This window comes from Colobus angolensis, unplaced genomic scaffold, assembly GCF_000951035.1.
Source record: "Colobus angolensis palliatus isolate OR3802 unplaced genomic scaffold, Cang.pa_1.0 Scaffold13, whole genome shotgun sequence".
NCBI classification, from domain to species: Eukaryota; Metazoa; Chordata; class Mammalia; order Primates; family Cercopithecidae; genus Colobus; species Colobus angolensis.
The window spans coordinates 17,155,361-17,183,255 of record NW_012114252.1 but is presented as its reverse complement, the minus strand read 5'-3'; the positions used below and the strand labels follow the sequence as shown (position 1 = coordinate 17,183,255).

The following is a 27,895-nucleotide window of genomic DNA, read 5'->3' as shown; positions in this document are numbered from 1 at the left end:
CATGATACCTACTCCAGTCCTTATGCTGATTTACTGATATTGAAACCCTAGTATTCTAAATTATTCACCATGGAACAACTAGAAATTCATAGAAATTATTTTCTAATTTAAAGGAACTTCTACCCTACAGTTAGCTCCATTTTTAATCAGCACAAGTACTGTAGTATTATATAAAAGAGTGAGTACTGACTAAATTTGTCTTGATTTTTAAAATTTTTTAAAAATATTCCTCATATGAACTTCATTTTCATCAAATCTCAGCTTCATCAATTCTAAGCACACTTGCTGTATATTTTAGGTTTCTACTTCTCAAGGAAATATGTCTAAAACAATAATTGATTGTTTTAAATGACAAACCTTTGGTTTACAGGTTTCTGACTTCGTATTTAGAAATTAAACATGTTTAGCAATTTATAACAAAAATCATTAACTCTAGATATTACAGTATCTGAAAAAATGTGTTTAAAAATAAAATATGCGAGAAATCATTTTTAATCTTCTTGTAATTTGGAATTTTTCCATATCTGCTTTATCATCTACTGTTTTGAAAAATATATGAATAAATCCTATTAGTTGTAAAAGTGTTCACTTAACTCCCTTAGTATTTAAATTTCTCTCTAGTTGTCTAGATATAATCTAGTAGTCAAATTGTGGCATTATTATTTCAAATATTTTGTATTATATTAATGATTTATTAAGCCTGTTCAACTCTTCATCTAGTCTGGAGAGAACTCCACAGGGCACAGATCATAAAGGAAGCTCGATCATCAAAGAGTGTGTAACGCTGGGAAATAAAGGGAAGTTAGAAGCGAGAGAACAAACGTCAGTTCCTGGGAAAAGTCAAGAGGTGGGTCCTGATGGCAGGAGTCATTCTCAGCTGAGCGCCCCAGGGCCTGGTCATCAAGCCCTCCATTTCCCTGGCAGAACAGAAGGTCTTCAGACCCTTCACAGCCTCTACTGAGTATGTAAAATGTGAAAGAAATATAATCAAAACTGTCCTCCAGTGTTGAATCCCATATGACTGAACTAACTCTGTGATTCTTGGCTTCCCAACAGTTTTGTCGCTAAGCCCTTGTTCCTTTCTATACGGTAGAGGAGTATGTTAAAGCTGTTTAGGTAGATCACATCTCTGGACTGTTTTCACTCCAGGAGAGTGGCAGTGCGGCTTCTCCAGGGCTGAGAGCCTGAGTCCAGGTGTGCTTTCGGGCTCTGGGAAGCAACACCGAAAGGGAGAAGCCGTCCTTGTTGAGGGAGGGACGCGTTCTCCCATACAGCCCTTACAGGGTTCTTCTTCCTCACTCGTGCTGGAGTGACCAGTGTGATTGAGGCCAGCAGGCCCTTCTCCTGGGCATGAGAGGTGGGAGTGGGACAGCCTCCACTCCACTAGCTCTTTTCTTTCTTTTTTTTTCTTTTTTTAGAGAAACGTTGTGTTTAATGGTAAAGCTTAGCACACTGCAGAACCAGGAATGGCATGGAGTCACAGCAGCATGCACAGGCGGGTGACCCCCACGGAGCCTCACATGGCAAAGAGGATGAGGAAGGCAACCATTCGGCAGAAGAGCCCCATGGCCTCAGACAGGGCAAAGCCCAGAATGGCACAGGAGAAGAGCTGCTGCTTGAGAGACAGGTTCCTGGCATAAGCAATGACCAAGCTGCCAAACACCATTCCAATGCCAGCCCCTGAACCAGCCACACCAACTGTGGCTGCCCCAGCACCAATCAACTTGGCTGCTATGTCAATGTCCCAGGAGACAACACTGGTCTGGAACTCCCATCTGACTACCCGGAGTGGGCAGCTGCTGTAGGAAGACTGTTTAGATGAATTCTCTGGGCTATTCAAGAAGGAGGCAGACACAGGCCAGATTAGACCCCAGGTACAACAGCGGCTCCGAGCTGGAGAAATGAGTAATGCCCTGGTGGTCTGCACTGTTTCAGTCTCCCAGCTTTAGCCCTTGGTCTCAGCACTCCAGCTCTTTTCTTCTGTTTACTTTATTGGGACTTTTGCTGCATGGAGGAAGATGGAAATAAAGCTTCAGAACAATACAGTTGAAACATTGGTTATGAGAATCTTTGTTCCAACAGTTGTTGGGGGGCTGGTGGGGTGGGTGTTCAGTTAAGCCACAGGGGCTTCAGTTGGGATTTGAGAAAAAATGTACTCTTTCTCAAAGAAAAGTCACACCTCAATGTCCAGACAGGTGGGCCCATTGGCTTAAAGCAGCGGATCCAGCAGTGGTCAAGAAGGTAGAACAGCCAAAGCACCCATGTCGTAATCCACTTCAGAAGGGAAAACAAACTGGCATGGCCTGAGGCCGACTGCAAAACCAACTATCTCAGAAGCCAGGACTGCTATTGATCGGTCGACTCAATAGACATCAGTGCAAATCGTATACAAGAAACCCTGAGTGCTGTTAGAAGCAAATGACTGATTAGAGGAACAGAGCAAGGAAATGCCATTAAGTAACAGATGGGCTGGGCAAGTTGGTTCACACCTGTAATCCTAGCTCTTTGGGAGGCTGAGGAGGGAGGGTTGCTTGAGGCCAGGACTTTGAGACCAGCCTGGGCAATATAGTGAGAAACCACTTCTAAAAAAAAAAAAAAAATTTTAATTGACCTGATGTGGTTGCATGTGTCTGTAGTCCCAGCTACTCAGGAGGCTGAGGCAAGAGGGTCACTGGAGTCCAGAAGTTCGAGGCTACAGTGAGCCATGATTGCACCACTGCACTTCAGCCTGCGTGACAGAGTGAGACTCTATCTTTAAGGCAAAAAGAGTGAGACTCTGTCTTTAAGGAAAAAAAAAAAAAAAAAAGCAGTAATGAATATACATACAAATATGCAAATCTAAATAAATATATAGGCTCCGTACATAATAGATAGAGCTTATTCTCTTGAATGCCTGAACCTGCCACCAAGACTTTGGTTCTCAGCAAAGGTGAGAGTGGGGGAAAGAGGAAGGTGAAGCCTACACAGGGTAACCTTGTGAGTACCTCTTCCTTCACCCTGATCTTTCCAGCAGGCTCCTGGCTCCTTTTCCCCACCTTTCTTCATGTCCTCCTCTCAAAGAAGTCACTCGTTAGCACCTGCACCATCAGATGGTGTTTCCACACACAGTAAAGAGTTGCACAAGTAACATTAGAGTTTTTACTGGAATATATTTTTGAAAAATCTAACTGATTCTCTCTTTTTTTTTTTTCTTAACACCTTTGGTGTTGGGTTCTTGTTTGTTTTGTTTTCTGGAATTATAGAAAAAAAATATTCCCCTGACCTTATGCTCAGGCAGAGTCAAATAAACTACCTTAAAAACATTTAGGGAAGTTAATTACAGAAAAAACTTTTTTTTTCTTTCACTGTTTTGCAGCTATGGGTGTAAAACTAGACCATAGAGAAATGGCCTGCTTTACACCAAGGCATGAAACTGCAGTGGGAGGAAGAGAAGGAGGTGGGAAGTGAGGAGATGGAAGGATAAGCCAATGCCGTGAGACTCCCTCTGCCTTGTAGGCTGCTCCTCCTGGACACTTACCTTCAGAAATCACTCCATTTCCACACCAGCTTTTCCATCCCTAAACCCAGAAAATGATTCCACAGGTGATAGCCCCAGAGCAAGCCCTTCTGACCCCTTTCCAGTCCCCCATCTGTCCCACTATCCTCTTAATACCCTTTTCATTGAATTCCAGAGGGCTTCAGCCCACAGTAAAATGAAATTATAAGTATTAAACCTTGATCTCTCTTGAATATAATTCATTGCAAACACTCGTGCCCTTAATCCTTAGTGCCCAAATAGCATAATTTTTTAAATCCTCTTATTGATACCCTTTTAATTATTACTCCCAGGAGTGAAAAAATAAATCAGCCACGACCCAGCCACCTCTCACCTTGTCTCTTTATTTTTCCTTTTGTTCAACAAGAATCTCGTGCCTTTTCTCACATTATCCCATTATGCATGCTCACTGCGAGGTGGCATTCTCGTCTGTATGTGACACAATGTGTCATTGTCCAAGGGCTACCTACATCAGCCTACTCTGGGGAAAAAAGAGCTTTTACCACACACAAAAAATAAATCTGTTCAGATTACCCACTTTAATCATTTGGTTAAGTATAGAGCAATGAGCAACAATACATTTTTTAATTCTCACTAGGGACAGAACGATGTTTAATTAGGCATTTAAAAGCGACTGTTAACTTATACAGACCTCATCACAAATGGTTTTTCAACCAGTTCAGTGATCTGAAACACCAATTAGTTTCAATTCACACTTCTTATTATCTGTCCCTCATTAAACCATTTAGTTCAGAATCTAAATTCCTTTCTATTCAAGAGTGTTGATGTTTTACTTTGGGTAGAAGGAATTTTTTTTTTTTTCCTTCTAAAAAGGCATTCTGCAAAATGTCTTCTCATATATCTTTTTTTTTTTTTTAGTTAAACAAGCATGGCAGAGCTTCTTTTCCTGAAAATGCTCTTTGTTGATACTTCTGTTCTTAAGTCCAATCTATCCCATCAGGGGCTTCGTGGAGGGCTCTGGTGATTTCTCTTCCAGTGCCGCTTGTCCTGTGAGCACTTGCAGCTGTGCCTGTCAAAACCCGGCTCCAATGCTGCCACCTTGATCTCTGGGTAAGGCCTGGCCTCTCCGGGTATCTTCCTCTCAAATGGAGTCACAGCTCTGCAGCTAGTTCTCCTGCAACGGCTCATGGTCTCCATAGCGGATTTTTTTTTTTTCTCACTTCGAAGTCTAGCTTTAGGACACCAAAAAGTACACAGAAAGAGCATGCAAGGACATTGGTCAAGGTACTCCAGAGAAACAGAATCCACAGAAGATAGAGAGAAAGAAGCTTTAGAGAATTGGCTCATATGGTTGTAGAAGTGACAAGTCCAAAACCTGCATCAGCCCCCAAGGCTGGAAATTCAGGGAAGAGTGAAAATGTTGTGACCTTGAGTCCAAATTTTGCAGGGAAGCAAGCTGGAAACTCAGTCAGACATTCTATGTTCAACACTTGAAGAGAATTTTTTTCTTTTTCAAGAAACCTTAGTCTTTTCTCTTAAATCCATTGGCTGATTAGATGAGGCCTACCCAAATCATACAGGGTCATCTACTTCAAGTCTACTGATTTAAATCTTTTTTTTTTTGAGACGGAGTCTCGCTCTGTCGCCCAGGCTGGAGTGCAGTGGCCAGATCTCAGCTCACTGCAAGCTCCGCCTCCCGGGTTCCCGCCATTCTCCTGCCTCGGCCTCCGGAGTAGCTGGGACTACAGGCACCCGCCACCTCGCCCGGCTAGATTTTTGTATTTTTTAGTAGAGACGGGGTTTCACTGTGTTAGCCAGGATGGTCTCGATCTCCTGACCTCATGATCCGCCCGTCTCGGCCTCCCAAAGTGCTGGGATTACAGGCTTAAGCCACCGCGCCCGGCCTGATTTAAATCTTAATCACATCTAAAACATACATCCACGGCAATGTTAGGATTTATATTTGACCAAACAAAACTGGACTTTATGGCCTAGCCAAGTTGACACATAAAATTACCCATCCGAGGTGGAGGATGTAGCCTGGGATTTCAATAGCAGCTCTGCCACACACTTACTCCAAGACCTTCCATGGGCCTCAGTCTCCTTATCTATGACATGGTTCCCCAAATGGAATAAATGAGAAGAAATATTGGCTCCACTCTTTGAGCCAATCACATTTAAATTCAGATAAGTTTCCAACTAGTCATATTTCATTGTACTCAAAACAAACCCTATCTGGCAATAGGGTTCAGGTAGATTCCTGTTGATGTGGGGAAAGCTTTGGTCTTGAGAGTCAATATGGGAATAACATGATAAATTCGTTAAGTTAGATAGTTCAAAGTCAAGCAAGACTGTGTTGCACTAGAAAGCTAGTATATTAATCTGCAGTGGAAGTATGGCTGTATGGTGCAGAGAAAGCTATAGTAGAAGCCATGTATCCTACATGTGCAATGCTGAATCAGTCACTTGCCCTCTCTTGACCTCAATTTCCTTTCTAGAAGATAGGAAATTTGGACATAATGACTTTAACGTACCTTCCAATTTCAAATGGGAATCTATTAGGATTCTTGTTTTCTTCCTGAATCGTTTATATTCATTAAGAGGTATTTGATATTAGTTAAGTCAAATGTTTTAAGCTTTTAAACCTATTAAGGCATAAAGGTAATCTGAAACTTCAAGACTAAAAAATTCTACTTTACTGGGCTCTAGGTCACATAGCATAATAACTATTTATATTAACTACTGCAATGAAATCAGTCAAAAGTTGTATTTTTATATCATCTATTCAAACTTTTTATTCTCAAAAGATCTTATGATTAAATCTTCCTTTAGCCAATTTGGTATCAACTATTCTTCTTTGACAGTGTCTAGGGTGATATAATAAAATATCACTGTTCTTTCTACAATTTAATATTCCTCAGTGGAATACGCTACTTTGTGGGATTAATGGTCCATGTTATTACATCTTTTTGATCAGTTTAGATCCTTCTCACTATTTTTTACTGCTTGATCTTTGCTTCCAAACTATAATTTCATTAGAGGATAAGAGTTAAAATGGTACTATTTTTGGAAAAAAATTCAATAGTGATACATACTTTGTTAAATGAACAACAAATATTTGTTAAGTGGATAAATAAGTAAATTAATACAAATGTATGAGGAAACTCTCCAAGAACTTCAGAGTGCCTTGTATAGGACCTTAAACATATAAGGTACATAAAAAATAGGTTTAAAAGATTAGAAAAAATCAATGCAAGAAAAGACGAAAAAAATATATATCCAAGTGTTGATTACCCAGCCAAATACTCAGCCTTATTTCCATATTTCTCTCACCCTATCCAATATTCACTCAACACATACTGCTTAAGTATCTACTGTATGTCTGGCACTCTGTTGGCCACTGAAAATATGGCAATGAACAAAACAGGAATGCTCCCCGCCTCACGGAATTTATACCTTCTCTTCTCTCTTCTCAAAACCATACAATAGGGGCAGAAGATAGAGATGATACCTTTATAACAAACTAAAAAATTCAAGAGGTTGGTTGTTGTTGTTTTTGTTGTTGTTTAAGTAGTGTTGTTTACTTGATTTTCAACAAACTGCTCAATGTACACTTCAGTTACCAGGCCGCTGGGTTTTCCTTTGAAATACAGAGCCTAAACCACATGGACCCAGTCTGCTTCACCCAGGTAAGACACTTGGGCACCCATCAACTGAGGCACAGCCAACCGTGATTGACAGCATCAGAGAGTCTTTCTGGGTGTCACTGTTAGTAATGACCTCATAGGACTCCCCTTGGGCCTATGAATGACACAGGACAGGTGTACTTCTCAGCAGTCTCTGTGTCAGATGTGGATCAACCTATCTTCTGGGGCAGCTTCATGCTGTCCTCCAATGTTCTAGCCTTTGGGGGTAAGACATTGCGTCCATTGGATTCAGCGTGTAGTCAATCACTCACAAAGTCATTTACTTGACATTGATTTTCTACCCCATTTTCACTGTCATGTATAATATCTTGGTACCAAAAACATGTTAAGAACAAAATAATTGATTCCATGGCTTCATAAATATAGTATCAAAAAGAGATGAAATTCAAACAACTCAATTGAAAAAGGGGTTGAGTGCATGAATAAAAGATTTAGTAGGAAGTGCAGTTGGCATTATTGGCTAGAATCAGGCTTGGGGGTTTCCTGTAATTTAAAATTATTTATGCTGCCTAGCAATCATTCATGGAACCCCTACTCTTTGCCCCTGCGCTAGACCCTGGGAACACAAAGATGGATAGACATTCAGCCCCTATTCTGAATCTGGCCCGCAAACACCAGTCAGATTTTTGATTAACACATAAATCTTTGACTCTTCCGTATGCCAGAAAAATGTAGGCTTTGTAATTATGACTCTAACACTTTTCCACACTTTCCCTTCCAAAAATATAACTATGTTTATATTGAACACTCATTGAAATGTTTAGTTCATAGTCTTCATTCTCTTTTACTAATATTTCCGTTTTCTATTTGAAGTTGGTAACGAATGATTAGTTTTCCTCAGAACGTTAAACTAACTATATCTTCCCAAGCAGTTTTAATAACAAAAGAATACTAAACTTGGAGAAGAGGCTTATCACAAAAGTTTCATTGCTAGAAGATTTTTGGCCAAGAGAATTTCCAAGCATATAATTTGCAGGCTTCTACTTTACCCTGCTCAGTCCTGAAGCGATAATGGTTGTCCAGTTATTTCTGTCTGCACAAGAATCCTGCCCCATCCCCTAGCCCAGCATAGAAATGCAGAACATTACTTGTCAGGCCCGCAGCCGCTTCTCCTGATTACATCAGTCAGATGAGACGTCTGCTGATCCTCATCTCAGAAACGGCTCTAGAAAAATGATTCTGAAGACTCTTGATAAGCCTCCCCAAAATTTTACTTATAACTCTAAATATTACATATTTCACTTTTGCAAAAAAGGAAAAGCATGAAAATTCATTAATATGCTCCACCCCACCCCAGGTTCCTCTTTCCCATGTCTATTCATAATTAGACTATAAATAAGGTCCAAAAAACTACAGCCTTCATCTACCAGACGGAAATGTCCTGGGTTAAGCCTAAATTAAATCGTATTTGTTGTAATTCAAAGATATTTTTCTCAGTCTATTATAATACTCTATTTTTCTGTCATCTATTATCTTCACAAACAGCCATGGAAATAGCTTTACTGATACTAAAATGAGCACCCCAACTTCTAGAAAGATTAATACGAATTTATTTGCATAATTAATCCAAACGTTCTTAGCTCCTTCCCTGTCATTAGCAAAATAGAATGGAACAGTGAAGAAAAGATTAATAAGCTTTGAAATGATAATAATTCAATAGGTAGCAAATTATGTCAGCAGCCTGTGTCATTTATCTATTTATGCAGTGGGACAATTATTTACTCTGCTTTGTTTCAAAAAGGATTTCAGGTGGCTTCAGTAATTTCTGCAGCGTAATTCATTTGTTGAAAGGAAACTTTTAACTGATAACTTATGGAAGAGTTGGGAAGAAATTTGGACAAATTATATCTAAGACTTTTAGAGCAAATTGCATAATATTTCACACAGTCAAAAAAAAAGAGAGGATACCCTGGTTGGACAAGAACCAATGGATTATGAAAATGGTTTGGATTCCTTCAAACTTCTGTAATTACTTTCAGTTGTGCAGTTTTTCTGACAGCTGAGATTTCTTAGTCAGGCTTCAAAAACCATTAGCATTACATAATGCTGAACCAATTAATGCAGCTAGCCAGTGATTCTCACTCTCCTCTAAAACCTTAGCACCACAAGGAAATATTTCTTTCCCACTTTGTACTCATTTGGAGACAAGCATTTAGTGACCTCAAAACCCAGTGCCCTCTTTATCATGCCCTTTGGTCCATTTTTGATGGCCAATGCTACCATTTAAAGACAGCCAATTACTATCTCTTTCATTTTACTCATCAAAAACTAAAAGAAAGAGAAATGAGATGTCTCCTTCATGCCAAATCATATACTTTATCAGAGACTGCATAAGAAAAATATAATAAGCCCTGACATTCTGTCTTTCATTCTCTTCATGAATTAATACATCTATTCCTCTAACATTAATGAAGAATAAACACTGTGACACAAATCTTTTCAATCTTTAGAAAATTCAAACCTCTCTTATGACAGTTTCATATTTCTTTATCATACATTTTACATTATTCATGGGTAAATAGCACAGATAATATGTTTGAGCTGTATTTTCTTACCATTCCCAAATCTATGCGTTAAAATGATAAAGACACAGATGTTACCGTAGAAGCCCAAGACTCATCTTTTGACACCTGCTTTTCTTCTTCCATGTCATGCCTGCCCCTCTTCAGGCTCTGAAAACTACTCCGGTTAAATCTAGTTTGGGATTGGATATGTCAGTTTCACCAAAATATCGATGTATGTGATATAACATGGATTCATATTCTTGTGCTATGTCTCCCAGGCATGTGCATTTTAGAAATAAAAGACATTATCTGCAGTTAAAGCAACTGTGTTCCTAAGAGAACAACAAAGTGCTCGTCCTAGCCAGCCTCGCTGCTTTGTAGAGCAGCACATACTGAGAGGTCCTTCCACGATGGATGAGAACTGAGGTCACCCTTTCACTTTGTGTGTTCTTGTTGTTTTGTTTGTTTCTTTTTTTGTTTTGGTTTTTGAGACGGAGTCTTGCGCTGTCACCCAGGCTGGAGTGCAGTGGCGTGATCTGGGCTCCGCCTCCCCGGTTCTGGCCATTCTCCTGCCTCAACCTCCCGGTTAGCTGGGACTACAGGCAGCTGACACCGCGCCCGGCTAGTTTTTTGTAATTTTTAGTAGAGACTGTGTTAGCCAGGATGGTCTCGATCTCCTGACCTCGTGATCTGCCCGTCTCGGCCTCCCAAAGTGCTAGGATTACAGGCTTGAGCTACCGCGCCTGGCCTGTTTTGTTTGTTTCTTTGTTTTGAGATGGATTTTCACTGTGTCACCCAGACTGGAATGCAGTGGTGTGATCTCAGCTCACTACAACCTCTGCCTCCCAGGTTCAAGCAGTTATTCTGCCTCAGCCTCCCAAGTAGCTGGGATTACAGGCGCCCACCACCATGCCCAGCTAATTTTTTGTATTTTTAGTAGAGATGAGGTTTCACCATGTTGACTAGGCTGGTCTTGAACTCCTGACCTCAAGTGAGCCACCCACCTCAGCCTCCCAAAGTGCTGGGATTACAGGCATGAACCACCGCACCCAGCCCACCCTTTCACTTTGGAAGTGATGGTGAGCAGCAAATAACCAGGACAAAGATGTGAAAGATAAAAGTATCAAATACCGTCTCTCAAGCTTATGGCCTAGTGGGAGTGAATAAAACAAACAAGTAATTGTAGTATGAAGCATAATAATACCGGGGTCAGTAGAGAAACAAAGTCATTTAAGATAAAGGAATTCATATTCATTGTGTGACTTCTAAATACTGAGTACTATACATGTGTTTTCGAGAATAATCTTATAATACCATCTCAAAGGGAAATTATTATCCCCGCTGGAAAAATGGGAAAAATAAGGGTAATCAAGCTCATTTTCCCAAGAGTATATAACAAACAAATAGCAAAGTCAGAGACTGAGTCATGATTTTCTGGCACGTTCTTTCCACGTACAATGTGCTGGAAACACAGAAGGGGCCACATCTGACCGAAGCAGCTTTGCCAAGTAACTGGCATTTGAGATAGACCTTGGCAGACAAGATCTCAAAAGCCGAGTTGAGAATCAAGAGGGAATTCCAGGCAAAGAGATAGGCTTGAACAAACATTGTCGAGATGGAGAATGTAAGACGTGTTCAAAAGAAAATGTTTTGTCTGAATTTTAGAAACTACAGGATAGTGTAGATGCACTTGGACCTGGACCCAGAATACCTGGGCCCTAATCACCACTAGGTCACTGAGGTATAAGCCCTGAAATTGGGGTTCAATATTAAGTGCTGCTTTGACATCTGATAAAATCAAGTTTCAAATGACCACAAGTTTCCCTCCCCACTCTGCTCCCACAGGTAAGGTCCCCTAGCCAAAAACACGAATTCACCAGGGACCAGGCACGGTTCCTGCTTATCTTTGGGTAGTAGGTTTTGGTTCCCTGCCAGCCTGCAGAATTATACATACAAACCACTCACCCCCATGACCACAGCAAGGACCAGGGCCAAGTCCCCTTCTTGTTACTACAAACCCACCTCTCACAGGCCCTGACTGTCCACCCTGTTCTTGAACCATTGCGTAGCCCTGCAGACTGTCCACTGTCCTCTTCCCTACGCTGTGAGCATATGTGACAATGAAACTGCTGTCTGCCCTACTTTGCCGGGGTCCAGTGTCACATGTTGGACCATCTTCAAATTCCTAATGTAGGAATCCCTCCCTCAAAACACCGTGACAAGGAGACAAATAACCACTTTTAGCCATGTGCCTTTGGGGAAGCTGCTTTGCCTCTGTGTGCGTCCGTTTCCTCACCTGCAGAAACACACGTGATCATAATGCCTATTTCATAAGGCTTCTAAAAGTGCCATAGATGTTTGGTGGCTGTTAATCATGGGTAGCCCTGATATGTTACATGTTTTAACATATTTAGTCCTTACCACAAACCTGTAATGTAAATATAGTTATTATCATCATTATCATTTTTTATTACCAATGAGGAATTTGAAGCAGCGAGCAGGGACACAGCTTGCCGCAGATCCCACAGCTAAGTGGCTGAGCCATAGTTGAGATTCAGGCAGTCTGGTTGCAGAGCCTTTATTAGTAGAGAGAGGACTGAGAGGTCCCCAAATCCACCCACTTAATATTGGAGGCAAGGACACCCTGCTTTTTCTTTGCTATTGCACTTACCAAGTTGAATTGTAATTCCTTGTTAATTTTCTGCCACCATCATTTGAAAGTGCATTCCCTAAAGGCAGGGACAGAATTCACTGTTGATTTGATGGAATCTCTAGTCCATTATCTAAAACAGTGCTCAGCCTGCTGTGCAGGCCCGGCCACCTCTTCCTGAACAACAGAATGAGTGACTTCTCCATGGCCAGATTTCTGGGGCTCCTCCCATTTCTGCTGCTGCTGAGTCTCTGCATGATTTGACTCTGCTGACTGCACTTCTTTGGAAACTAGTCCTGGTTTACAGGGTCCTGAATTATTCCCTTGCATTCTCCTTTGAGGCCTTTTCCACCAGTCCCTGGCAGAATTTCTCTAAAGCTCTGTCGTAAGCCATCTTCTGTCTATCTATTTACATCCCTTCTCAGGAAACTTGCAGTTATAGTGGAAAGGCTCCCTTTCATGCAGTAGACTTGAAAGTCTGTGTCTTTAACCCTCATTTCCTTCTCCTGCCCTAAATGCAAAGTTCCAACTTTTGTCTCTCATCATCCAACCATCTCCACAAATTCAACTTGCCTAATATGAATTCCTCATTAGCCCCACGCACTTGTACTCAGATTCTCCCCCTTTCACCCCATATTTGTAAATAATGCCAACATTTCCTTCAACATTCAAGTTGAAAACACAGCATGCCCCCAGTAGTAGCAAAGCAGCTGAAGATTTGATGGACACAGCGTTTTCTACCCAAGCTCTCCTACCCTGAAACCCTCAACACAGAGCTTCATTGCCTCTTGCTTCCTTAGACTTATGATTGCCATTAACAGGTTTCCCCACCTCCAGTTTTTCTCTGCATTTTCCCACTCCCACATCACTGCCTGCTTCATCACAAGCCAGAATCTCAGCTCTGAACATTGATGGAGGAGTTTGGGGATCAAATTAGATTTACAGTGTATTTGAAAATGGACCAGGAGATAAGAAAATAAAGACAGAATGCATAAGTGACCAACTCAAAATGTTGATAGTGAGGGCAAAGAACATGAGAAATTAAGAGCATAAAGAAACGATGGTGAGGCCGGGCATGGTGGCTCATCCCTGTAATCCCAGCACTTTGGGAGGCTGAGGTAGGCAGATCACCTGAGGTCAGGAGTTCTAGACCAGCCTGGCCAACATGGTGAAATCCCATCTCTACTAACGATACAAAAATTAGCCAGACATGGTGGTATTCCCAGCTACTTGGGAGGCTGAGGCAGGAGAATCACATGAACCCAGGGGGCAGAGGTTGCAGTGAACCAAGATCGCACCACCGCAGTACATATGGCCTGGGCAATAGAGCAAGACTCTGTCTCAAAAAAAAAAAAAAAAAAAGAGAGAGAGAGAAAAGAAAAAGAAGAGATGGTGGATTAAACAGTGCCATCTGGAGCACAGGTGAGTAGATTCACTTTGGGCAAGAAAAGCCATGCTGGTTCTAGGTTTAGATTTGAAGCAGAGAGGACAGGAACAATATGGAGGAATTCCAAGATGGAGGGAAAGTTGAAAGCACATTGGTCAGATGACCTTAATTTCTACAATGAAATGAGCTTTAATTTGTATGGTGAAATAGTGGAAGGTGTGGGTAGAATCAAGGACTTGAGAAAAGTGGAAAAAAAATATCTAGTGTAGATAGTTTGAGGAATCTACTGAGATATGAACATGAAAATAATTCTGGTGTATGTGATCTCTTTTCCAAATTTTGAAGCTTAACTTGGTTGGTGGGATAAGTATGATACTCCAGGCCAGTCCTAGTTACTCTATTCAGTTCTCAAACACTCCAGGAAGGCTCTCTATACACCAGGTTTATGCTAAGCCATTGAATACTGAGCTAAGCTCATGCCAGAATTTCCATGGGAAAAGATGAAGAAAAAGGAAAACTATAGCAAGAGTTGTTTATGACATAAACAAGGAGTTTGCTGCTTCCCACATATTAGGGAAACAGTTGGATTACACATCAGGGCCTGGAGACTTTAAACAATACTATCAGGAAGTTAATGGAACTGGAACAAGGAAATTACTATGACTCTGCACTCCATAAAATAAAGAAATGAATAAAAGTGCAATTTATCACTGGAGAAACAATAGAAGCTAAGCTGATAAAATAACCAAAGAAAATAAAAGAACAATGTGATCTTGCTGGAATGGAGAAGATCATTTTGTGCTGAAGATTAATACTTCTCTCTAGAACTGCATAGGCAATCTAAACTTGGTGGGAGGAAATATCATTTTATAGCACCTTTCTGACTGAAACTCAATCACTGTGTGTGTAGGTGTTATGGTTCCTAAACCATATGAGTAAAGAACATACGTTGTCTCATTTTAAAAGACCAATTTTTTCATGTACTTTTATTGAGCGTATCTCAATGTAAGTTAAGAGAGTCAAATAACAGAGTCTGCTCAGGAATTGAGTTTTTGTTTTTGAAATTCTGTAAAATAAACTGTTTTCTTCTAGTAGATAATTAACATTTCATGGAGTCTGGTTCCCTGTCTATGGGGAGCGGGCTGACTCACTGAACCACAATGGTATCACCAGTTCCTTTCGCTCCAACAGAGCGGTTTTGTGAAAGGCTAACGAGGTGGTCTTCGACAAAACTGCAAACAGAGCAGTTTCTTTCTTGAGCTCTTGGTTTCTTTGTCCCCTCCTCTCTTGTTCTCTGAGGTCATTTGCATATACCAAACCATGCAAGATACACCCATCAATGACCGCCAGAGCATGGACACTCACATGGCTGCTTCAGCTTTCCCAGAACTCATCTGAAAGTCTCTGCTTCCCCACATGTCTCCACTGCCTTGAGCCACCTTCAAGACCATGTCTTATTTTTTTTTTTCCAGCTGTCTCTGTGTATTAGTCAGGGCTCTCTAGAGGGACAGAACTAACAGGATGAATAGATAGATAGATAGATAGATAGATAGATAGATAGATAGATAGATAGATAAAGGGGAGTTTATTAAGTATTAGCTTACACAATCACAGGGTCCCACAATAGGCCATCTGCAAGCTGAGGAGCAAGGAGAGCCAGTCCAACTCCCAAAACCGAAGAACTTAGAGCCCAGTGTTGGAGGGCAGGAAGCAATTAGCATGGAAGAAAGATGTAGGCTGGGAGGCTAGGTCACTCTAGTCTTTTCATGTTTTTCTGCCTGTTTTATATTTTCGCTGTGCTGGCAGCTGATTAGATTGTGCCCACCTAGATTAAGGGTGGGTCTGGCTTTCCCAGCCCACTGACTCAAATATTAACCTCTTTTGGCAACACCCTCACGGACACACCCAGGATCAATACTTTGCACCCCTCAATCCAATCAAGTTGACGTTCAGTATTAACAATCACTCTGTAACAGCAAAACTTCCTCCTTCGAGAGTGATTTTGATTTCTGGAAAAACTAAAAGTCACTCTGAACGCAGTCATACTGAGTAAGTTGGATAAAGGCATTTTTGTTCTAAGATGAGATCATAAAAGTACTCTTGTGTGAAAGCACTTCAGGATCAAGCAGCCAATCAGGCATCAAGACCCAACAGTCTCCTTGCAATGGCTATTGGCTATTCTCTGGGCCACATCTGTCTTGGCAGCAGTGAGAAGTCAGGTAAGCATTGCCATGGTACTAAAAAGAAGCCTGCGGCCACCCCTGTCACCGGCATTCCAAGTCTCCTGGTGAATGGATAACAGGTAACATTGGGGTTCAATGTCCAGCAAAGCTCCTACTGCTCACTGCCCTCTGGGTTCTCCCTCCCTGTGGCTGCCTGTCTCTGCTTCACTACTCACTGCAAATCAGTTTCACTGCTTAGATACTGGATCATGGCCCAGGAAGCAACAACGAATGCAGTCAAGCCCCACCCCGACCACTGCATTGTTTAACAGTCTGAGTGGGGGTGGGGAAAGTGCTGTGCAAAGTTAAATAAACCAGCCTTAGATCAGTGTTTTCAAACCTTAACATGCATCAGAATCACCTGGGGAGTGTGTTTCAGAATTATATAGCACCACAGATCGCCAGACTCGCTCCCAGACTTCCTGGTTCAGAAGCAAGGCCCCCAAAGTAATCCAAGATCTTTGATTTTAGAGGAGTCTCTCTATTAAAGAAGTTTCCAGAGTTTTCTAGATCCTTTAGACATAAAAGGGAACAGAGTTTTTGACTTCCACAAATCTGGTGACTGTCAATTCCAATTGGAGACACGTTTTACTTTCAGCAAACTCCTGACTCAGGGTGAATTTTCTGATTTATTTCAGCAACCCAGGCAGATGCCCAGGGTCTTCCATCTCAACCATTGTTCCAGAAGACGGTCCATCACTTTCACAGTTGTCTTTCATTTCTCTTCAGTTTTGGGGACTATACACAAACGTGGCTCTTGGTGGGCAGCCTTGACACACCAAAGCAAAGTTCGCCTGTGAAGACCTTCTTGCTACCCACAAAATCTCTGTTAAAGAATTTCTCGCTTAACCTAAGTGACCATTTGACCTTGAGAAAATAAATCTTCATGCCATCACTGTCAAAAAAAAATCAACTTTGTCTTTGTAATTTATAAAAATTTGTAATTTTGCCAAACACACTTTTTTGCTGTTTATGTTATTTTTCCATTCTAGACTTTGATGCTTTGTTTGCAGGTTATATTTCCAACAACGTATTTCATCACTGACTACGACTGCCTTAAAATAACTGGCAACAATTTAAAAGCACAGGTGACAAATAGGTTTCAATTTAAATTCTAATTCGGACATATCGTTAGCAATACCTGGAGTCTCGTGTGGAGAAAGATTTTGGTGTTAGACTCAGCATCAAAGAGTGTAAGAATTAATTAGTGATGTCTGCCATGGGAAGCAGAATGGGAGTGGAAAGAGTGCAAGAATTAATTAGTGATGTCTGCCATGGGAAGCAGAATGGGAGTGGAAAGAGTGCAAGAATTAATTAGTGATGTCTGCCATGGGAAGCGTGGAAAGAGTGCAAGAATTAATTAGTGATGTCTGCCATGGGAAGCAGAATAGGGGTGGCATGCCTGGTTTTCCAGCATACATATCAGTGAATTTTTTATAGGGACGTACACCTGAAGTTAAAGAATGCCCCCACATCAAAGTAAACTGGGTCTTTTAGGAAATGTGACCATTCTGGACTTCTTAAAATCTTACAAAAGACAGGAGTGCTCTGCTCCAGATAAAAACAAGGCCTCCAGGTCCCATTCTAGAAGAGATGACAATTCCCTTTGTGTACTCACAATCCATGCTCCTGTTACTAAAGTTACTCTTTGTTCCTCAATACCTTTTACTCCCTAGTCCTCATTAATATTCAAGGAAGTTCACTGAGGTATTTGAGGCTCCTCAAACTAGGCTGTAGTTAATTAATATCCAAATATAAAGTAAATCTGGAATAGTAGTTTTTAACTAGGAAAGATTTCTTCATCCTCCAGGGAACATTTGGCAATGTCTGGAGACATTACTTTGTCATGGCAACTGACGGAGAAGGGGGTGTGAGTGGCTTCTAATGTGCATCCTACAATGCACAGGCTGCCCCCCAACAAGGAATTATTGGACCCAGAATGTGAGCAGTGCTGAGGCTGGGAAATGCTGATGTAGAGGATTGAAAGTCAGGCCTTGAAGTGCCTGATTCAACCAATATAAAGTCCTTAACTTGTGACTCACTAAATGGAGAATGTGATTCTCTCAATCAAAGAAAAATGAACCCAATTCTTGCTTCTGACCTAAGAAAATTGCCATCTTTATGACATCTTTCACAAATTAAGGGAAACTGTATTTATAAACTCCTACAGCCCTTGGATTACTGCAAAATCACACCTATGACATATGATTTACACCTTTTTATAGGAGTAGAACACCTGTGGCCGTAGCGAATTTGTTCCGGAGATGTGGCTGGAAGGGTAGCCTGACATTCCCCTCACCACCAAGAAGAATCAGACTAAACAAAGCACTCCTGGTGGCCCCCTGTTTACTTGTAGTAAATGATAATTGCAGTTTTCTTCCAGCCTTAAGATACAAATATTTTAGTGACTTCTGATTCCCACACCTATAAAAACAATGTGCTTCGGCTGATATGCTACAGTGTGAAAAAAAACAAAAACAAAAACAAAAAAAATTAAAACCCCAGTTCATTTAAGATATCAAGAAAAAAAAAAAAAAGACTTGTAGGATTTTTTATCTTTCCTGATCAAATAATAAGCAAAATCAGCTACAACATTAGAGTTTTAAAACATTTGAAACTGCATCATTTAGCTGTAATGGCTCTGTGGCTTTACAAGCAAGCTCAAAAGTTACGACAATCAACTGAATCCCAGAGGGAAGACTTTAGTTGGGTAAGCACTGGTTTTGGGAGGGCATATTCTGTAGAATCAAAGATTCCAATAGTAGCTGGATTTTCTCAACCCTTAATTCTCCTAAGATGCATAATTGGATATTATGCAGTTAACTGAGCAAGACTTTTGGAGAAAACAAAAACCAAGGTTCTTTTAGATCTTCACAACCATTAAAACTAAGCTTTTAACTTTAGCCAAATGCCATTACCCTGAGTTTCTTCCAATATACTGTTTAGTCACAAATGCTATATCCTTGATATTGCATGTGGTCCCGAATGTTCAAAATTATAACTTTGGACTTGTCTCTAGGACTTGTAATCCTGGAGACAGACTGTGACTAACACATGACATGTGATATGTATATGTTGTAAACTGCTAGTAATGATAAGGTCAAATTGTGTGGGATTTGATCAAAGTCTCCACTGAAAGGTTTCTGAAAGGTAGCATGGACCAAAAGTGGTTAGGTGCCTCCAACTGGATGAAATAACAACCTAAGTAGAAATAGTTATTATACAATTTCAAGAGGGTAGTAGGTTTCCTGCTTAAAGTCTCCCATTTTTAAAGGAATTTTGGACTGTTTAAGGACGCAAAATAATCCTTTCTTTGGGAAGTTCACACCACACCCTCGAAGAGATGGAAACCCTTGTAACTATTGCAGGAATCAGATAACCACTGTTTCAGTGTTACCTAAAACAATTCATTAAAATTACGACAGTCCCTGTTACGGCCATACCTATAGGCTCCTTCCCTCTCCCTACAGCCATCTTTATCTTTCATGACCTTAAACCCATATTTTTTCTCCACCTTTCCTATAATTAATCTCCAAAACCATTCCATCCTCAAAAATTTTTTTTCACCTAACAGCCCTGTGTTTTCTCCCTCCATTCCTTCCCACCAGTACATTCTTACTATGCTAGCATCCTCGGCCTCTCTGCATCTCTGCTGAGGCCAGGACAAGGTTACCATCAGCTTTGGCTGTGGCTCGTGACCAAGTAAACATGTCTTTCCAAGCTGGATCATTAAGCTCCTGAGCATTAAGGGAAATCTTGATGGGGAAGGTTAATTTTAGTTTGACTTTGAAATTTTGGTCTGATTGATATGACAGAGAGGAAAAGAGACACGTTTGCCACATGAAAGAGTATGAATAAAAATTTGGTGGCAAAAACGTCAAGGCATTTCTACCAAATAGTTTGTCCAGTAACCAAGTAAGCTAACAGCAAAGGTCAGTATCACTTTAAATGTAATGCTTTAAAAAAGTTTTATTTTCTCCAACAGACCGGAGGACTTATTAACATTTTGAGGTCAGAATGCTTACATGATCAAAGTGTTTCAGGAAAATTAATTAGATCGTGTTATGGGTTGGGGCTGAATTCAGGTGGAAAAGAGTCCAAAAAAGCAACATCAGTTAGGAGGTATCAAAGTGATGAGGAGTGAGGTGATGATGGCCAAACTTGGAATGGTGAGCGAATGGAAGAGAGAGAGAGAAAAGAAGGAGGGAGAAAGAGAGGGAGGCTTGGTAATAATGAACAGTACACGTGGATTGTTTAGCTATCAGAGGAGTGGAAAAAGCAAAAGGGAGAGTCAGAGATGACTAGTAAGAAATGAGTTAGGGTTCAAAATACAGTGGAAGCCTTCAATTCTCCATTCCATCACTGCGTTTTCCAGAATGTAAGACGTCTGTTCTACCTGCATCCGTACAAGCATCAAAATAGGTCGTACACACTGTCCCACCTGTAACTAAGTATACGACTTCAGGTAAGCAAGTACTTCCTGATCTCAGCACATTGCTGGCCTGAGGCTGCTCCAATATTCCATTTCTGTTGAATCTGATAAAATGAAATAGGACCCTTTAAACTGATCTTCCCTCTGCTCTTGAAGCACATAATCTTATGTTCTAAAGCAACACGAAGGCACTATCCTGCCCCACCTCTCTTATTGTGAGTCCTTCAAGACAGCTTCATGGGTGTAGGGGAAAGCAACCTAGTTTTGTGGACCTTCTCCCTTTCTATCTAGATGAAGTGGGGCAAGTTAGTTAACCTTGCTAGGCCTCAGTATCCCCATTCAAAACATGGGGCTGATAAAAATGATCAAGCAGAGGTATCACAAAAATTAAACAGGACAGGAAAGCAAGGGGCACATTGTAGAATGACTAGTTTTGGTTACAAAATATAATAAAAAAATGGGAGTTTCATTGTTATTGTGAGAAATACAGAACACTCAGAAGTAAATATTGTCAACCTGAATGTATCTGAGGAGCCCTGTAACCTCAAAGACATCCTTCCATTCTTCAGTCCATTGCGTGAAGATCCAAGCACATCATAAGGGTTTAGTAACTAGACTGTCACTCTGAGAGGGTCCCAGGCTCCTGCAGTCATCAACATGCCCACAAGTCTAGAGTTTTTTATATAAACCAAGTTCAATTATTCTAATACCAGTTTAATAAAAGGAATTTTAAAATAGTGACATATCATAACTCTTTAACACAATTAAATTTGTATTTAGACCTTGAGTTATAAAAATTGGAAAATTTGAATCTACTATTTCAAAACAATAAAAAGTTATATATATTTTTAACGAACTCTCTTCTTCTCAAACCCTGGATCAACTTTTCCCTGCACTTGGGGGAGTCCCATATAAAATTTTGCAGCACAACCAGCCCGTTTACAAAGGGGCCCATTTCTGAACACAGACCTTAGCAGAAATACAAATCCTTCCCAGAAATCAGAACTTAACTAAGAAAAACAAGTCTGGTAAAATTTCTTCAGCTGCTCAGCTCCTTCTTCTCCCTTTTCTGCTCGACTGAGAAAATGAGTTGACACCAGGAAACTACGAGAGTCCTGTGTTCCTCATGTACCTTTTTACTGACGAAAATGAAATTAATTCAAGATGGCGGCTCTTATCATTTATTTATCCAGGAAGTGTAAGTTGGGGATGGGGGAAGCGATGTTTATAATTGTTTGTATATCTGTGGTAAACTTTTGATTTGTGCTTGCTCTACACTTCTAAAGCCCCTTTGAAAGGTAGTCTTACGGGCTAGAGCTTTTCACCCCCAGCTAAACAGAAAGCTTTCTTCCTCATCAAAGTTTGAAGCTTTTGATCTCTTTAATCTCCTGCTTGTTCGTAGTCTATGCATGCACAAGTAAGTGATGTTCTCTTCAGTGTCTATTGAATCTCTTAAAACTCAAGGAAATGTGCTTTTTTATTTCATTCTTCATCCCCAGGGACAGCTGATAGTGATTGAATTCTGAAGAGATGTGGGTGAGGTAGGCAATTCATGCCCATTTTTATTACTGCTTAAATTTTGAATTAAGGATTCAGTATTTCAGAAAAACAGCCTGATATATTAGCATCTGACCTGAATTTTTATGGTGTAATTTAACTGCTTTACGCTCAGCAACTCTCTTCACCTCTTCAAGCCCAGCCAAGCATTGGCAACAAGTTTCAGAAAAGCCTTCAGCCCTGATCTTCAGATTTTTACTGCTGTGATTATTGGTGGCAAACTTGACTTCCCAGAGAACTGTTGTGATAGCAATCTTTTTAGAGTTAAATATTGATTTTAATTACATACTAATAATGAATATTGATAAAAGAAAACTTTTCTACAAAATTGATTCAATAGAGTATATGTGAGCCAAGAACAATTTGAAAATTGGGCGACCCTCAGAACCAGAGGCGGTTCGGAGAACTCCGTTCTGCAATAAGGGCCATGAGTATTTACAGGCAGAAAAAAAGCTGCAGAAAGAAACAAAAAAGGAAAGTGGATTGGTCATTTTAAACTTTCCTTCCTTGAGAGTTCAACATGCTGGCTAAAACTGGCCTGTTCGGGGATTTGGCTTCTCTGTCTCTCCCGTGATTTCTCAGAAGGTGAGATAAATAACTTGGTTTCAACTTGGTAGCCTTTTACTTTAGCTTGAGTGACTCCATTTTGGTTTGGTTTGTTGGGGCCTAGTGGAGGAGCTCAGTCCAAATCAAAGGCCTCCTATAAATTTTATTTAACAATATTGTTCCATTTTCTACACCAGAAAATTTGGAAAACACATTAATCTGCCTCTCAGAAGTAACTACTCTTAACATATGGGCATAATTTATTCTAGTTCTTTATGTGCTTAAGATTTCCTACCTGCCTAAAATTATACTTTATATATAATTTTATATCACACTTCTGTTGTGCCTAAAAAAATCGTATTATTAGGTAGTCATTAAACTCTCTTTGCACACATTTTAATGGTTACATATTTCTTCATGTGGATATACCTGATGTTAATTATCCAAGTTGGACATTTGGGTTATGTCCTACTTATAATTAACACTGCCATAAATATCCTTATTCATAAATTTCTGCCTGCACTTCTAAATATTTCCCTAGAATAGCATCCTAGAAGACTAACTTCAGGATCAAAGGATCTCAAATTTTAAGGGGCTTTCTGTTCACATTTTAAAATCTGAATGACTTATCAGGTTTGATAAAATGCCGTATTTTCCAATTGTGAAGGGCAATGCCCAGACCTGCCAGTTTGAACTGAGAACATTTAGACCCCATTGGGAAGCATTATAAAACTCTATCCAGGGGGGTCTTAGGTATCTGTCTGAATGATTCTCTCTTATCTACACGTCTCTCTTCATCCCCCTTTGTCTAATAACGTGGGACAAAGTTGAATTGTCCTCTCTCTTACCATTGTTCACAACTTTTTAAAAAACCATGAATTAAGAAAAATAAAATATTTGCTAAAACATTTTTGGATAATATGAAAGAAACTGAAAGTGGTCATCTTTGGAGAGGAATAGAAGAGAGCGTGAAGGTAAGAATTTTACATTTGATTTACTTCTTTCTGTTCTAGTTGAGCTTTTCATCTAAGTGTATATATTACATTTTTTAAATGTCAACAAGAGTGATCTTAATGGTGCAATTACAAGTTTTTTCTTTTTATGCATGTTTAAATAAAGATAATTTTTGAAAGTAAACAAAAAATCTATTATCTTGTTCATAATGAAAATTATAAGTAGAAAAAGTCAGCAATAAGCTAAACTGTTGACAGTTACAATTATACGTGGTAAGATATACTATTGGATAAATTTGATGGAAAAATACAATCTTCTTAAATAAATATAGACGTGCAAAATTTGGCAGGGGAATTTTGCACATAGTTGTACAAATGGCCAAAGTGTATAGCTAGTGAAACTTCCATTGTTTTATACCTGATTAAACTGAACATTTTCATGTTTATTATCTCTTACATTTCTTCTTTTAAAAATTGTTCATGCCTTCTGATCATTTAAATATTAGGCTCTTGATGTCTTTTCTTGATGATTTGCCTAATTTCTGTATATTATAAATCTATCAACTATTCATCTAAAATGTTTATCGCAATTTTTTGCCAACATGTTTACTATTTATTAAAATGACTGCTTTGTATACTGCATAGCATTGTATCATTATCACAGCTCTTCCTGCTAAAACTCCCCAGACTTTCAACAACATCCATTCACTTACTCACAATTTGGCATATTTATTTAGTGTCTACTGTGTCATATTCAGATACATGGTACAGATGACTTGTGGGCATCTCAACTCTCCTGCAGGGCTTGACACAATACATTTCTAAAACATAACAGAATATCAAGTGTATTCACTTGCTAGGACTCCCATAACAAAGAACCACAAGCTGCGTGGCTGACACAACAGAAATGTATTGTCTCACAGTTCCGGAGGTAAAGGTCGGAAATCAAGGTATCAGCACCACTGACTCCTCCTGAGGGGTATGAGGCAGGCTCTGACCTGTGCCTCTCTCCTGGTGCTGGTGAGGGCTGGCAGTCTGTGGCAGTCCATGGCTCATAAATGAATCCCCTCGACCTCTGCCTCCATCTTCACATAGCGTTTTTCCTCTGAGTATGTCTCTGGTCCAAGTTTCCCTTTTTATAAGGACACCAGTTGTATAGGATTAGGACCTAACCCTAGACTCATGACCTATTTCAAATAGGGTTGCGTTCTGAAGTACTAAGGACTTTAACATCTTTTTCGAAGGCGACACAGTTCAACCCATAAGTTAACCTAGGCTTGATTTGGGACAAACAACAGAATCCCCTCTTGCTATTGTAAACATAAAGAAATTTATTAACAGACGTTAAGTAACTCTCAGAATCTCTGAGAGGGCAAAGAACCGGGCTGATGTGACACACAACACAAATAAGCCAGTAGAGAAATATCTAGTAGCTGGGCCATGTGACTGTGCAGTCACACCAAGTCCCATGCTCACAAGACCCCACAGGTTGGGTTAATATCCTGCTGTCGCCATCCTGAAATTTGATCGACTTTATTTCTGAGTTTGTGTTTTGTAGGTGAAGTCCAAGTAGAAAGTATTTGTGTGGGGAGATTTGCAAGATACACCTGTTCTTCATTCTTAGCCATCTCAGTCTCCTGGAGTGAGCCGGTGCCTTAGGAGCATGAGATCCTGGTGGGCGGATGATGCCTGGTTGTTGAATGAGCTTCCCATCCTGACTAGAACTTGTTTCCTGCACGGCATGAAGGTGTGAACAACTAAGGAACTCTATCACACCTTTTCTCGCCTGTGTGGCTTCCCTGTATAAGTCAGCTATGCATACTGAAAAATGGTGACAGAGAAAGAAAGAGACAGACAGGGAAACCCATGTCCTTTCAGAATGCCCTAACTGATCTGCAGCTAAAGAAAGTGCCTATGTCAAAAAGTGACACAGAAACAGCTGCGTTAGTTTTGTTCAGCATTTCCATGGTTGTGGTAAGAACAAAATACATATGCATATATAAGCTAGAAAACACAAGTTGTGTCATTTTGGAGATTCTGCATACATATTAAATGTTTTTATATTTACATTTAAAGCTGCCAATGTGCAATGTAAAGATAACAACAAAATTCATACGATTTTTTTTTTTTTTTGAGATGGTGTGTCACTATGTTGTCCAGGCTGGACTCAACCTCCTGGCTCAAAAGATCCTCCCATCCTAGCTTCTTGAGTGGCTGGGAATACAATATTTTAACATTTTAAGTTTTCTTTCAGACTGAACAACAAAGTGAGACCTCCCATCTCTACAAAAGATTAAAAAATTAGCCAGGCTTTGTGGTGAGAGCCTGTAGTCCCAGCTACACAGGAGGCTGCAGCAGAAGATCATTTGAGCCCAGGAATTGGAGGCTGCAGTGAGCTAGGATGCTGCCACTGCATTCCAGCCTCAGTGACAGAGTAAGACCCCCTCTCTAAAAAAAGAAAATAAAATACATTTTTTAAAGATTAAAATTTTTTTTAATTTTTAAAAATCTTTACAATTTTCTTAAATGTCTTTATTTAGAAGGCTCTTAATTAGCAAATAAAAAAAGTCACAAGTTGAGAAAGAAAAGAAAAAGGAAAAAACTTATGTCTTAATATCTTTTTTTTTTTTTTGAGTTGGAGTTTCTCTCTTATTGTCCAGGCTGGAGTGCAATGGCATGATCTCAGCTCACCGCAACCTCTGCCTCTCGGGTTCAAGTGATTCTCCTGCCTCAGCCTCCCAAGTAGCGAGATTACAGGCATGCGCCACCACAACTGGCTAATTTTTGTATTTTTAGTAGAGACAGGGTTTCGCCATGTTGGCCAGGCTGGTCTTGAACTCCTGACCTCAGATGATCCACCCGCCTCGGCCTCCCAAAGTGCTGAGATTACAGGCGTGAGCCACCGTGCCCGGCCTGTCTTAATATCTTTAACTGCACTTTTTCTCTTACATTTTGAACAAGGGTCCCACATTTTCTTTTCGCACTGGGCCTTGCGAATTATGTAACCTGTCCAGTAGAAAAGTTCAACCTACCAGTGAACTGTCCCAATAGAAACACTCTACCATTGGAGTCACACACTCTCTACTAATGACTCCAAAAGCACACTGCTAGAAACTCTGACACAGGGGGACCAGCCAGAGCAAAACATCACATACTTAGTGGCTCAGATAACCCACGTTGGAAGTCTAACACCAGTCTCACTGGGTTAAAATCCAGGTGTCGGCAGGGCTGCACCCCTTGCTGGAGGCTCCAGCGGAATCTGTTTCTCCTCGCCATTTCCAGCCACTAAAGGCCGCCTGCATTTCCTAGCTCCCGGCCTTCGCACCATCTCCAAAGATGGGTCCCCATCACGCTTCAAATCTCTACTCCTCCTCCTTCTGTCTCATTTCTCCAGCCCAGCCAGAAAAGGTTCTCCAATGTTAAAGACTCACATCATGAGGCTGGACCCCCTTGGATAATCCAGGATGATCACTGCCATGTGGGATCCAGAAGACCCGATGTCCCCGAGCACATCCACCTCCAGGTCTCACGGGAGGGAACTGCTTGGGGGGACTCAGAGAACAGGGATGCCCCTGAGGCATGGGGATAAGGTGCATCGTCTAGTTTTCCTGCCTGGGGTATAGAAGGCAAAGCCAGAGCAGGTGTTGTGTGAGACAACATACAGTGCCTGCCACAGCCTGTCAGTTGGTGGATGAAGGTTCAAGAGAGAAACAAGAATTATAAATGATGCTGGTTCCAAAGCAACACCAAATAGTGTGGCAGGGGAACAGGTGGAAAGGCCATCATCACCTCTCCTGCACTGGCTGCTCATGGCCCCCATGTGGGTCTCAACAGGATTGAATTTGCTGTCTCTTGCCACACTCTAAATTGAGCAATTAACCTTGTTATCTACTATTTTCAGATCTATTTTTCTTTTGCCTTGTTAAATACCCACAATAATCATGTCAGAAAGAGGTTCAGACACTAGAGAAAACATAAAATTCACATATAGCTTTTGTTTTAAGTCAAAATGTAATTTTAAAATCTGGTTGTTATTTCTGGTATTAAATTAGGTTGTTGTTTTTATGCAGTTTAAATTGTTTTTGAGGCATAAAGCAACAAAAAAGACAATTTCAGTAACACCTAATAAGCAGACAATATGATTTAGGCTAAAAGCCTAAAACTTAATTTACTCTGTCATGATATAGCAAAGGGCATGACCATGTGTTAAAGGAATAAAAAATAAGGGGAAAAATTATGCCTACATCAATAGTAATATCATCTATATACGGCTGATTTCTGAGTAAGCAAAACATTCAAATCAGAGAGTATATCCATTTTTAGTTTGTACATTAAAAAAAAAAACAAAAGCCGGGCGCGGTGGCTCAAGCCTGTAATCCCAGCACTTTGGGAGGCTGAGACGGGCGGATCACGAGGTCAGGAGATCGAGACCATCCTGGCT

The 27,895-nt window shown here is 40.4% G+C and overlaps 1 pseudogene; it reads right to left on the bottom strand.

Moving 5' to 3' along the window:
* Positions 1-1,416: 1,416 nt before the first annotated feature.
* The window catches only part of LOC105505959, a 105,373-nt pseudogene continuing 78,894 nt past the window's right edge, over positions 1,417-27,895 (bottom strand).